Source organism: Sus scrofa, chromosome 14, assembly GCF_000003025.6.
Source record: "Sus scrofa isolate TJ Tabasco breed Duroc chromosome 14, Sscrofa11.1, whole genome shotgun sequence".
Classification (NCBI taxonomy): Eukaryota; Metazoa; Chordata; class Mammalia; order Artiodactyla; family Suidae; genus Sus; species Sus scrofa.
In genome coordinates, this window is record NC_010456.5 from 130,068,878 (window position 1) to 130,082,042 (window position 13,165).

The following is a 13,165-nucleotide window of genomic DNA, read 5'->3' on the forward strand; positions in this document are numbered from 1 at the left end:
CAAAACCTTAACCAGAGCCCAGTGGTCTACTTAAATCCTACTAAGAAAAGCATTAGGTCAGAAATTTTTTACTTACAAAGGACAGAAACTAAGAACTTAAAATTTGTCAAGCCCCAAAGGAATTTTTTAACTCATATATCTGAAAACTCCAGGAATTTGTCTAATTTTAGGTACCGCTGGATCAAGGTGCTCAAATGATGTCACAATTCCCCTGCCCCATTTCTCTTACGTGGGTTTCCTTTTGTGTGGTTTTTCTTTTTTTGACAGATTCCCTCCACGTGACGATACCCAGCGACTCCAGGCTTACCCATACTTCTAGCTTGAAATCTCAAAGAAAGAATGAAGCCGACTCTGCCACTCTCCCCATCAAACTCCTCTCCAAAGGTCTTTGATTGGCCCTGTTTGGGTCATATGACTGTGCCTGAGCCCATCACTGTCTCCAGGAGCTACACCTGCTATGTGGAAGATGTGGGGTCTCCTGCCTGACAGCTCTACACTGGAGGTGGGTAAGAACCAGGGCTACGTTCCTAAATGTTCCCCAACCCTTTCTGGTGATGGGGGATGGGAAGCCCTAATTTCTGTCACATGCTAATGTCTGTGGTGTAGTTATTCCCACCGTGGCTGATTTCAAGCCACCACCATACTGTCCCTAAGGTGGAGTTGGGAAGAAATGCACAGTGGCACAGCCTTACAGGGAGGGCATCTTCTCCATGCAGACATGACAGATGTTGGTAATCCCAAGAGCAGAGAATAAAGAGTAGTAAGCTCATTAGGAAGTGATGAGTGTTGATTAATCCGTGCCTTTGTTTTTCTATTATTTGTTTAATTGGAAATTTATATAGCTTGGTTTTAAAATAATGACTGTTTAAAATTTAGCTCACAAAATTCTTGAAAATGTAATGGTCACCTATGTCGTCTAGTAGGAGTTAGGTCCAGCACACCATGGGTCCGAACCCAAGAGGGCAGAACAAGAGTGGTGTGTCCACTCTGCTTTGCATTCCCTGTCCCCACTGCTGGGCGGGGGGCAATGAAACATTCACTCCTGAGTGCTACTTCAGGTGGCCCACCGAGGTTGGTGGGTGTGAAGAGTTTAGCAATCCAAGTCCTTGTAGACACCTATAGTCTGTGGCCACCTGCTTTTGAATAGTTCATTGCCAAGAGGAGCTCAGATGTGGGAATGGAGCTTTAGTAGCCTCGGGGCATAAAGAACACTTCTACATAAATTTCTCAGTAAAGAGAAATTACTTAAATGGATTTCACAACATTTGAACGAAGAAGAAACCTAACCTCTTACTGGTGCCTAACTGGTCAGAATGAAAAGTTGCCTGTTGACAAGTGTTTTCACCTATAAAAATTCACACGTGGAGGAAGGACTATTGAATATGTGCCTATGAATCCTTTCTTCATTGTCTGCAGAATCTTGCTTTTCTTGAATTTACTGGCAAGGAGCAATACTTTGCACTTACCATTTGTCCCACCAAAGCTTCCTGCAGGCTCAGGGGCTGAGGCTGCAGCTAGGAGCCCAGTGGGAAGCTGGGCATCAGTGAAGGCAAGAGATGGTGCGGGCCTTCGCTTGAGCAGGGCAGAGGGGACGGGGAGGGGTGCCCGATGGCAGGTGGAGCCAGAGCAGTGACCTAGTGCTTGGGGTCATTGCTAGCAAATGATTAACTTTTAGCTGGAAGAGCTCAGGACAGTGATCTGAACGCTTAAAAATGTAAATCATGTGGCTGTGATTGTACCCTGTATTCCAATCATATTAACCTACTTTTTGGGAAAAGACACTTAACAGCAAGAACTGAAGAAATTATAATAAATTTCACTTCCACCCCCACCATGCAGCATAACAATTTCACTTGTACACTGAGCACCGTAGGATTTGGAGGTGCAAAAAAGAATGCAGCAAAACAGTATTTTGCTGGGTCTATTTTTAGTCGGTAAAGTTAAGAGAGCTTGTGGCTTGAAGAATCAATGCCTACATAGGAGGCGGTATGGCTCAGTAAATATGGGACCACGTGGAGATGGTTTATTATCTACAGCATACCTAGTCAAGGAGCACCTGAGACATTAGATCCATTTTAGAGGCTGCCATCAAAGAAAACCCCTAGGGCAGCTTGCTTAAAAAAGCACATGAAGGTAACAAAACTGTGTTGCTTTCCTCCTGAATTGGTTGCAACCATCAGAGTATTTCTTCCATGGAGATTGGGTCACCTTTTCATCTAGAGAAAAAAGTGGTCAGACAGGGACCAACCTAAGGTATAAACCCAAAAAGGGCCTGCAGTGTTTCCACCAGAAGCTGCACAGCTGCAGCTATGTAGCGTTTGCGTGATCTCTATTAAGGACAAGTTGAAGGACAAAAGAATAAGCCTTTGTGCCTTTGAGAAACTGTTGAAAGTCTTTCTAATGTCAAAGGCACTACAATGTACATCACTGTACACCACCAGCAAATACCCTTCGGATGCACCCTAGAAATGTCTTTACAAAGTAAAACCTGCTTGGGAATATGGAAATGAACCAGCAACATCTAACAGATCAATGTCTGTATTTTTAAAGTGGCAGGTACAAATTTCCTTAGATCTTATTTGTTTTTAACAAGTTAATGAATTAGTGTCGACTTTCTTTTTTCAGATTTGGCTTTGGGGGTCCCAGGAAATTCTGCTTCTAAAGCAACCTGGTGCTACTTGATGTTTATGATAGCAGTTCTCACTGGTTGTCACTGGCTGGTACCAGGTAATGAGTTAAACCTTTATAAGTGTGTTCTCTGGGACATACATGACATGTCTTTATAAATGAGGTTACTGAGCCTGAGAGACGTTAGGTAACCCCCAAAGTCAAGAAGTGAAGGCTTTGGGCTCTGAACCCACATGACTCACCCCAGAATCTGTCATTTGAATGACTACCTTATAGTGATTGCCCTGTTAAGTGGTAATGCTACCCAACACATACGGTGTAGTTTATAGTTTGCAAAGCGCTTTAGCAAACCTTGTCTAATTTGAACATGATTCCGTGAGGGTGGTGATGGAGAATTATTCTCAATCTCTGCAGTACCCCCTTTATCTCTGGAGAGAAAGTGAAATGATTGTGTTCCAGAGTCAAGAGTGTGTACACAGTCCTGGGAAGACAGTGGTTTTAGCAGGGCGCTCTCTCTGACTGTGTCTCTGCCCATCTATTAAGATGGTTGCCTCACTTGGTATCACACCCAGCTGTTAGTCTCCAGTATTTGCTGCTGATTGCTCTATTGTTTTCAACAGTGTCCTGGGGGCTTCAATTGCTCCACATTGGATCAGTTTAATTGGGGGGGGGTAGCTTTGGAGGCCGGGCTTTGAGGTTTGTTTTGACCCCAGTAGGGCTCTTAGCTGTCTCTTCCTGCATCTCTCTGGTGAACTAGCCAGCCTGTGGTTTAGCTTGGTGCCCTTAAATAAGCTACCAGCCTCCTCTTGTTTCCTTATGATCACAATCTGCATTGTTTCCAAGAGCACTGTTAGGTTTGAACTTTCCCACATTGTTTCAAAGAAAGTCATTTCCTTTTAGGAGCTGCTTTTTCCTCGCAGAAAACTCTGAGCACTACTCCAGGCCCTGGGTGGGCAGGAGCCTCTGGTCTTCTTGGCTTGTCTGTACCCCTTGTTTAGGAGGTGAGGGAGCCCTCTTCTTGGCCACAGTGGCCCAGAGTGGATGGGCGGGGGTGGGGGCGGAGCTGAGTGGGAGGCAGTTGTGGCTCCGGGGCCACAGACCTCATAGTTTTTAGCAAGTGGTAGTCGCTTTTCTTGAATAAATGCTTCTTCATTTGCTATGTGCCCTTAGGACAATTTTCAGAGACTTTAAATGGTAGTTTTTTGTTTGCTTTTAAATAGTTGTCACTGGTTATGCTTATTTCATTGAGTGGGTCCACAGAGCCCCTCATTTTGCTCTCCCAAGAGTGGACTCCCCAGTACGACTCTTGCCGTGTCCATTTTACAGATGAGATATCCGAGGCACAGGTTAAGTGGCTTGCCTAAGGTTGCACACTAAATGGCAAAGCTGGGCTATAAAACCATGCAGTCCGACTCCTAAGTGTGCATGGACTGCAGGGGATGGCACGTCCATCTCTTGAGGTGGAGGAGAGGATCCAGAGTAATTCTTGGGAACTGTAATAGGAACTTCTAATCCGGACCCATCTGTGTGCTGAGACTGGTGCCACTTCACACTGACTTTCTTTGATCAGCCCCAGGGCATCCTCAGGGGAGCCTGTGCCATGTACCTTTCCAGCAGGCAGTGGCAATGAGTTCTGCCCCAGCCAGTATTCTTGTCCCCCTGCTGGATGACAAGCAGCTCACAGCTCACAGCTTCCCTTTAATTGACATCTTTGTCTCTGCAGTCCGGGATTGGGGCTGAACAGAGGGTGGTGTGGTGCAGGTTTTTCACGCAGGTCCATTATAATTGACGGTCTCCTGAGATGCCTCCCACTCCAGCCACCTCTCAACTTGTCTCTCAACATCAAAAATGTCCCATCCTGTGCCTTCCTCCCTCCCTCCTGGCTCACAGCCTCCTGAGGAGGGAGCTGTGGTATTGAGTGTGGTGGGACATTCAGTGGTACCCTCCTGGAGACCCCGAATCTTTCCCAAATGAAGTGAGGCCTGTGATAACAAACCATCGTGGCTGCTGGGAAAATCTTTTGGAGTGGGCAGAACTCTGTGGCATTTGCCTGCCTCCCCAAACATACGTTGCCTACTTTATAAATCTACTTAGATGCCTGAGAGCCATCTCAGCGGTGTGTGTCCAAGGCTGAACTCTTATCTTCAACTCCAGACCTGTTCTTCTTTCTCTCTCTCTCTCTTTCTTTCTCTCTCTTTTTTTTCCTGCATCCATGGCACTTGGAAGTTCCTGGGTCAGGAACTTTAACCCATAGTGCCGGGCTGGGAATCGAACTCACACCTCTGCAGCGACCCAAGCCACTGCAGTTGGAGTCTTAACCCACTGTGCTGCAGCAGGAACTCCTTTCCTTCTTACTCCTAATGCCTCTCACCACTTGCCTCCAGTCCATCAACAGGTCTCCCCTAAAATATGCTTCAAATCGCCTTCTTCCTTCCAGCTCTGCCATGGCCATTATCACAACTCTAGACCACCCAGTAGCCACTGAATTCATCTCCCCACCTCTGTTCTCGCCCCTCCCCCATCCATCTCTCCCCAGCAGCTCATCATTTAAAACAACGCGAATCAGGTTATCGTCCCCCTGCTTACAAGCCAAATCTCAGCTTCTCATCATGGCCTGCAAGACCCGCGATGTCCAGCCCCCAGCCACCCCTCCAGCCTGGGCCGGCCCAGCTCTTCCTTCATCTGCCATCTTGCTCTTCTCTGCCCACATTGGCCTTATTTTAATTTCCATGCCAAGGCTTTTGCACGTATTGTTTCTTCTGCCTGTGTGGCAGGCAGAGGGGCCCCCAGCAGTATTTACACCCTAATCCCTAGAACCTGTGATGTATTTTGTTGGACAAAAGGGACTTTGCCAGTGTCATTCATGCTACAGACTAGAAAATGCAGAGAGTGGCCTCTCTCATCCAGGCGCCTCTAATTTATTTTTATTTTTATTTATTTTTTTAGAAATAACAGATTATCATGAGTAATTGTAATAACAAAAACTTTACCTTATGTATGCAGTGCCCAGCTTCCAGGAGGGACAGGTGCATCTAATTTAATCGCACGAGCCCTTAAAAGCAGAAGACAGTCTCCAGCTGGAGGCAGGAGGGCTGTGGTCGAAGTTAGTGTGTGAGAAGGAGTCAGCGCACTGCGTAAAGCCGGGGAGGGCAACAGGATGAGGAATCCGGGCGGCCTACGGGGCTGAGAGTGGCTCCCGGCCAACGATGGACGAGGAGATGGGAACTCAGCCCTCCAACCTCAAGCAGGTACATTCTGCCAAGAGCCTGAGTGAGCGCAGCAGCAGGTTCGACTCCCAGGGCCTTCAGATAAGAGCCGGGCACGCTGACACTTGGGCCTGGGCCTGGCAAGACCTGGAGCAGAGAAGCCTGGAGGTGCCCTGTATTCCGACCTACAGAACGGTGAGATGCTAAGTTTGTGTTGTTTTGAGCTGCTGAGTGTGTGATCATTGGAACGGCGGCAATAAAAAACAGGGCCCAGAATGTTGTCTTTTCCCCACAGCTGTTTTCCTGAGAGACTGCATCCCGGGCTTCAGGCCCAGCCATGCAATGCAAGCCCGTCCTTCTTCTGCCGTCCCAGTCTTTTTCCTACTAACTTTCTAATCACACTTGGCCTCGTATACTTGTTGACAGGGAGTTTGGTGCCAGAGAGGGGTGCAGTGCAGTCCTCACCTGTGCAGGCTCTGGACCGGCATGGTTCAAGCCCTCGTGCGTCCTTTTTGCTGCTTGTGTGATCATGGCTGAGTCCCATTTCTATGCCTTAGTTTTCTCATCTGTAAAATGGGCATAATAACACGAGCTCAGAGGGTTGTAATGAGGATTGAATGAGTCAATATCATAAAGCATGTTGAACAGTACTGGGCCCATAGCAGGCTCCGATTATTGTAGTTTGGACCATGTATTTGTTGAATGGCCTTCTAGACCTGGAAATGGCAGACCACTGCCTGCAGGTCAAATCCTTTTGAAAAGTTTTATGGAACACAGCCGTGACTGTTTGTTTACATATTATCTTTGTTTACATAGAGCCCTTTTCTCGGGCTACTGAGGTGTGACTTTGTAGCCTAGGAAGCCTAAATTACTTTGTGTCTGTGCTTCTACAGGGAAAGTTAGCTCTGGACGAATCCCAAGGGTTGGGGTCACGTCTAGTTTATCTCTAGAGGCTCAGTTCTCAGCATACCACTGGGCACATAAGGGGTACATGATGCAGTGGGCCGAGATGATAATGGTGAATTGTGTGGTATGCCAGGAATCCCTAAGAGAGGGTGGGATTCGTCCCTGCTACAGCACCTGTGCAGAGTCCTGCTGCTTCAGAACCAATGCCTCCTCTCCGGCGCTACTCTGTCCCACCTCCTAACCAGCCTCATTAATGCTCTCCTGCCAGGGGGTCTTAGTTTTAACACCTAGGGCCATTTTTACTTTCTAAGTGAAAGCTGCTTCGTGGTTGTAGTTAATAAGCTCAGTGTCCTTCGGCCATCCATCTCCAGGGTCTGTACATGAGCTGGGCTGTTTGGGATGTTTTACACTCGCCGAGTCATAAATTGGTAGGAGCCATGAATACACACAGTTGCTTTAGTGCAACTCTGCTGTGAGCTTGAAATTGCTCCTGGGGGAGCTTGAAATTGCTTCTTTAGAGGCCCACATATAGCACCAGCTTTGACCTGGGCTGCTGAGAAGTTTTAAAGTGTCTGAGGTTTTCATCAATTATATCAGCGCCTTTCTTGCAGGTGTGCTTTCAGGACTGGTCTGCTGCCATCCATCATGGTATTTTCACGTTTCTATTCTCATACTCTTTAATTATCCCACGGGGGCTTTCAGAGTTTTTAATGATCAAATATACTCACAGGCAAATCAACTTACCTTTTCATGAGGTTGATGACAGAACCAATGACTAATTGAGATGTTTGCCACCAGGATCAGCTGCATCAGCAACGACCCGTTTGGTGGCGGGTGAGGGGCAGAGGCTGGGAAGGCCTCTGTCTCCAGTGTTCCCTCCCTGCTGAATGTTTCTCCTGCATTGTACACTGTCTGCCTCGGGGCCATTCATTTTTATTTTATGCAAATATTTCATTGAGTGGTAGTAACATGTAAAGATTCTGTGCTTCCTTCTTGAGTGATTTGGGCAGGTGGGCAGCTGAGAGCCGAGCTGTGAGTGCCAGGCGTCCTTAAGGATGGAAACTATGGTTGAGAGATCAGGGAAGGAGAAAAAGGAGTTTTACAGCTTTTTTCCCCTACTGTTTTACTTTATCTAGCGTCCTCATGGATACTAGTCGGGTTCGTTATCACTGAGCCACAATGGGAACTCCTCTAAGTAAAATCTTGAAAATTCCATTTTCCTTTTTTTTTCCTTTTTTTTTTTTTTTTTTGGTCTTTTTAGGGCCACACTTGTGGCATATAGAGGTTTCCAGGCTAGGGGTCTAATCAGAGCTGTAGCCACTGGCCTATACCACAGCCATGCCAGATCCAAGCCTCATCTGCAACCTATACTGCAGCTCACGGCAACACCAGATCCTTAACCCACTGAGTGAGGCCAGGGGTTGAACCCACATCGTCATAGTTGCTAGTTGGGTTCATTAACTGTTGCGCCACGATGGGAATTCCTTGAAAATTATTTTAATATAAATCATTATAGATATTTAAAAACTACTTCAGTATGATGGATTTTTAGAGGTGAAATGACTAATTGAAAGAGTATGTTTTTGCCAAAATTGTCCTTTCAGACATAGAATATGAGAATATCTGACCATCCTTGTGAACGTACACCCACAAAAGTAAAAAAAAATGTTGTAAAATTGGGTGACAAAAATGGTTTTCTTGTAGTCTTAATGTAATATATTATGACCAATGTATGATAACATTCCAAAGTTTAGTAGTTTTCTTTCTTTCTCTGTGGCTTAGATATTGATGCTCTTTGTTCATTTTTCTTGTCTTTTTCTTGATAGAGGAATGCTTTGTGTATTATACATTTTATATATTTTTGTGTTATAAACTTTAATCCTGTAGTTATTTTTTCTTCATGGTCCTTTGGTATTTTGTTTTTGCTTCAGGATCTTTTGTTGTCAAGAAGTTTTCAATTTCTATATGAGCAAATAAGTAAATTTTTTCCTTTATAGTTTCTGGGTTTTGTGTATGTTGTTATTCTGCCAAGGTCAGAAAAGCATGGGTCTAGAGTTTCTGCTACTGTTTTTTTTTTTTTAATAATCATCTGGATTTTGTGCTTGAGTAGTGTGGGGTAGGTGTGTTTTTATTTTCTCATGAGTGGATATTTGATTTGTCCAATGACGGTTACTGAATTGTCTGTTTCATCCCCTTTGATCTGAAGAGTTGCTGGTATCTGATAGGAAATTCCTCTTAGTATATGGATCAGCGCCTGGTCTCTCCATTTAGTTTCATTACCTATTTGCTAATCGCTGTCTCTGAATTACACAGTGGTATTTGCTATCACTTCAGCATGTCGGCTAAGGAAATTGCATTAATTATTTTAAAAAATCTGTTTTCTTGGGAAATTCTTGGGCATTTTTGACATGAATTTTAGTATTGACATGATTAATTCTTGGGGTTTTGATTGGAATTGATTTGAATTTATAAATTTTTGAATTAAAATCTTAGCAGTATTAAATCTTTTCATTCATGAACATTGCAATTCTTTCCTTTAGTAAAACTTTCTGGTTTTGTTCATTTTTATCATATATATTTCCTAATAAATTTATTCCTAGATTGCTGATGATTTGGTTTCCTCCTGAAAATGTAATCTTTCCCCATGAAATTTCTAATTACTGTTCTAGTGACTTTGGCCTTGGATAGAGCTGCCTTCTGAAGCCTCCTTTGATTCTGATGATTGGAATTGTTTCTAATATTAGTCAATTCCATTGGATTTTCTAAGTTGATGAACATGTTGTCTTAATTACAACATCTCTCTTTTTCCAGTTCTTATAGTTCTTACCCCCCACCCCAATTCTTGCATTGACAGAGACCTCCAGTACAATGTTGAATAGCAGGGTTGTTAGTGGGCATCTTTCTCTTATTCCTGATTTAATTAGATCTTCCTTAATTTTTCTTGTCATTCAGTATGATGTCAGTCATAGGTTTCTGGTAGATAGTCTTTATGAAAAGTCTAGCAATCTTTTCCTAAATTTGTTTAAAGTTTCATCGGGAGGAGAAAAGACAGTCTCTTCAGTAAGTAGTGCTGGGAACAGAGAGGCAACTACTAAAAATGAATGAGACTGGAACATTTCCTTATACCATATACAGAAATAAACTTAAAATGGATTAGAGACCTAAAATCATAAAACTTCTAGAAGGAACATAGGCAGAACACTCTTTGATGTGAATTGTAGCAGTGTTTTTTTTGGATCTGTCTCCTAGGGCAAACGAAATGAAATGAAAGCAAATATAAGCTCGTGGGCAGAGGGGTTAACATATATATACTACTCCATATAAAATAGATAACTAACAAGGACCTACTGTGTAGTATAAGGAACTATATTCAATATTTTGTAATAACCTATAAAGGAAAAAGAACTGAAAAAAAAGTATAACTGAATTACAGTGCTATACCCTTGAAACTTACATGACTTTGTAAATCAACTATACTTCAATTAAAAAAAATGGGACCTAATTAAACTAAAAAGCTTTTGCATAGCAGAGGAAACCATCAACACAGTGAAAAAGACAACACATGGAATGGCGAAAAATATTTGCAAATGATATGACCAAGAAGGGGTTAATATCCAAACCATATAAACAGAACATGATGTTTATACAACTCGTTATCAAAACAACTCAATCAAAAAATGGGCAAAAGACCTGAATAGACCTTCTTCCAAACATACAGCTAGCTAATAGGCACATGAAAAGATACCCAACATCATTGATAATTAGAGAAATGCAAATAAAAGCAATAATGAGGTAACACTTCACATGTGTCAGAATGGCTATTATCCAAAAGTCTACAAATAGCAAATGTTGGCAAGGATGTGAGAAAAGGGAAACTTTGGTGGGACTGTAAATTGGTATAGCCGTTATGGAAAACAGTATGGAAGACCTCAAAAAACTGAAAATCACTATATGATCCAGCAAATTCCATTTCTGAGAATACCCCCCCAACTGAAAACACTAAATAAAAAAGATACATGCACCCCAAAAGATGTATAGCAGCAGTATTTACCATAGCCCAAAAATGGAAGCAACCCAGGTGTCCATCAACAGATGAACGGATGAAGAGAATGTGGTATATACACAGTGGAATATTACTCATTTAATATTTAATAAACATAAAAAGAATGAAATTCTGCCCTTGCAGCAACGTGGATGAACCTAGGGAGTATTATGCTTAGTGAAATAAGTCAAAGAGATAAAGACAAATACTGCAATATGTCACTTATTTGTGGAATCTAAAAATAAAATGAATGTATATAGCAGAATAGAAACAGACTCCGATATAGAAAACTAGTGGTTGAGGGAAGGGGGAAAGGGCTATGTATAAAATAAAGATATATTATACATAGGCAGTTAAAGCCATTATTTGTGAGAACTTAATGGGGTATGTAATCCGTAAAAACACTGAATCAGTATGCTGTACACTTGAACATAATATAGTATTAAAATCAACTAGACTTCAATTAAAAAAGTTTCACTGGAGGAGTTCCCTATGTGGCTCAGTGGTTAATGAACCTGACTAGGGTCCATGAGGATGCGGGTTTGATCCCTGGCCTTGCTCTGTGGGTTTAGGATCCCACATGGCTGTGGCGTAGGCTGGCAGCTGTAGCTTTGATGATTGGACCCTTAGCCTGGGAACTTCCATATGCTGTGGGTATGGCCCTAAAGTAAAAAAAAAAAAAAGGGGGGGTTTCATTGGGAAAATGAGTTGAATTTTTTGTATATATTCTTTTGATTATTGAGATGATCTTTGTTAATTTGTTAACAAAGTAAATTCATCAGGAGACTGTTGAACCATTCTATTCTTTCTAGAATAAGCCCTTTTTAACTATTTGGAAATGTCACAGTACACTTTTTGGATTTGATTTGCTCAAATTTAATTTAGGTTTGTTAGATTTGTACTCATTTTTGAGATAGTCCTGTAAGATTTTGTATTAGCTTTCTAGGGCTTTTATAATAAATGACTCTTTTCTCAAATAAGGTCACATTCACAGATTGAGGGGATTAGGACATGGACATTTGCAGCAGGGGTCGGGGGCGGGGGACACCATTCAACCCACTATACTTGTGTTACTAGTGCAGCCATCTGCCTTCTGAGCATGTGGTGGGATTGCAATTCTTAGATCTCTTGGAGCTGGATCCAGCCGTGTTAGTAGTTTGGTTCAACCGATTGAAAATGGACCTCGTGTCACAATTCTGGCCCAGGCATTTTATTATCACAGCAGTTGTCCAGGGTATTTTTTTCTCCTTTTGACTTAGTGACCAGAACATTCAAGGCCAGCTGGTGCCCTTGAGTAACTATGATGAGCACAGCCTCCTGCCGTAGCAGTGGACATGGAGCATGAGTGAGAAAATAAACCATATTGTTTAAATGAAGCATTGGCAAATTTCATCTGTAAAGGATCAGATAGTAAATACTTGAGACTTTTGCTGGTCAAAAGGCGAAATCAAGGATATTATGAAAGTACTTAGAAATCAAAAGAGAGGACAAATTTCTGCATTTTTTGGGTTGATGAAATCCAAAATATAATTGGATATATAACAAAATATAACAATAGCAATAGTAAAGTATAATTTTTTTTTTTTGTCTTTTTTGTCTTTTTGTCTGTTGTTGTTGTTGCTGTTGTTGCTATTTCTTGGGCCGCTCCCGCGGCATATGGAGGTTCCCAGGCTAGGGGTCCAATCGGAGCTGTAGCCACCGGCCTATGCCAGAGCCACAGCAACGCGGGATCCGAGCCGCGTCTGCAACCTACACCACAGCTCACAGCAACGCCGGATCATTAACCCACTGAGCAAGGGCAGGGACCGAACCTGCAACCTCATGGTTCCTAGTCGGATTCGTTAACCACTGCGCCACGACGGGAACTCCATAAAGTATAATTTTTTAATACAAGTTTATTAATAAGAATGGAATTTTTTTGGGGGAGATAGTATTTCACTTAGAGTTCAAAGATAGTACTTCCTGTGATCAGATTACAAATGTTTATTTGTTAATGCTGCTCTGCAATAAGTTTTTATGTATTTCACTTTTAAAACTGCCTTTTCACACAGATAGGTCCTGCCTAATTCTGGTATCTACCCATGCCTAGGCTTTTTTTCTTTTTTCTTTTCTTTTTTTTTTTTTTGTCTTTTTGCCTTTTCTAGGGCCGGTCCTGCGGCATATGGAGGTTCCCAGGCTCGGGGTCGAATTGGAGCTGTAGCCACCAGCCTACACTGCAGCCACAGCAACGCCAGATCCGAGCCGCATCTGCAACCTAAACCACAGCTCTTGGCAATGCCAGATCCTTAACCCACTGAGCAAGGCCAGGGATCGAACCCGAAACCTCATGGCTCCTAGTCAGATTCTTTAACCACTGTGCCACAATGGGAACTCCATGGTATCT

The 13,165-nt window shown here is 43.0% G+C and overlaps 1 long non-coding RNA gene across 1 annotated transcript in view; it reads left to right on the plus strand.

Moving 5' to 3' along the window:
• Positions 1,946 to 13,165, plus strand: part of LOC110256781 — an 86,043-nt gene continuing 74,823 nt past the window's right edge. The window contains exons 1-2 of the long non-coding RNA XR_002338763.1: positions 1,946 to 2,727; positions 5,632 to 6,029. This is a non-coding gene — a long non-coding RNA (uncharacterized LOC110256781). The remainder of the gene's footprint in view (positions 2,728 to 5,631; positions 6,030 to 13,165) is intronic.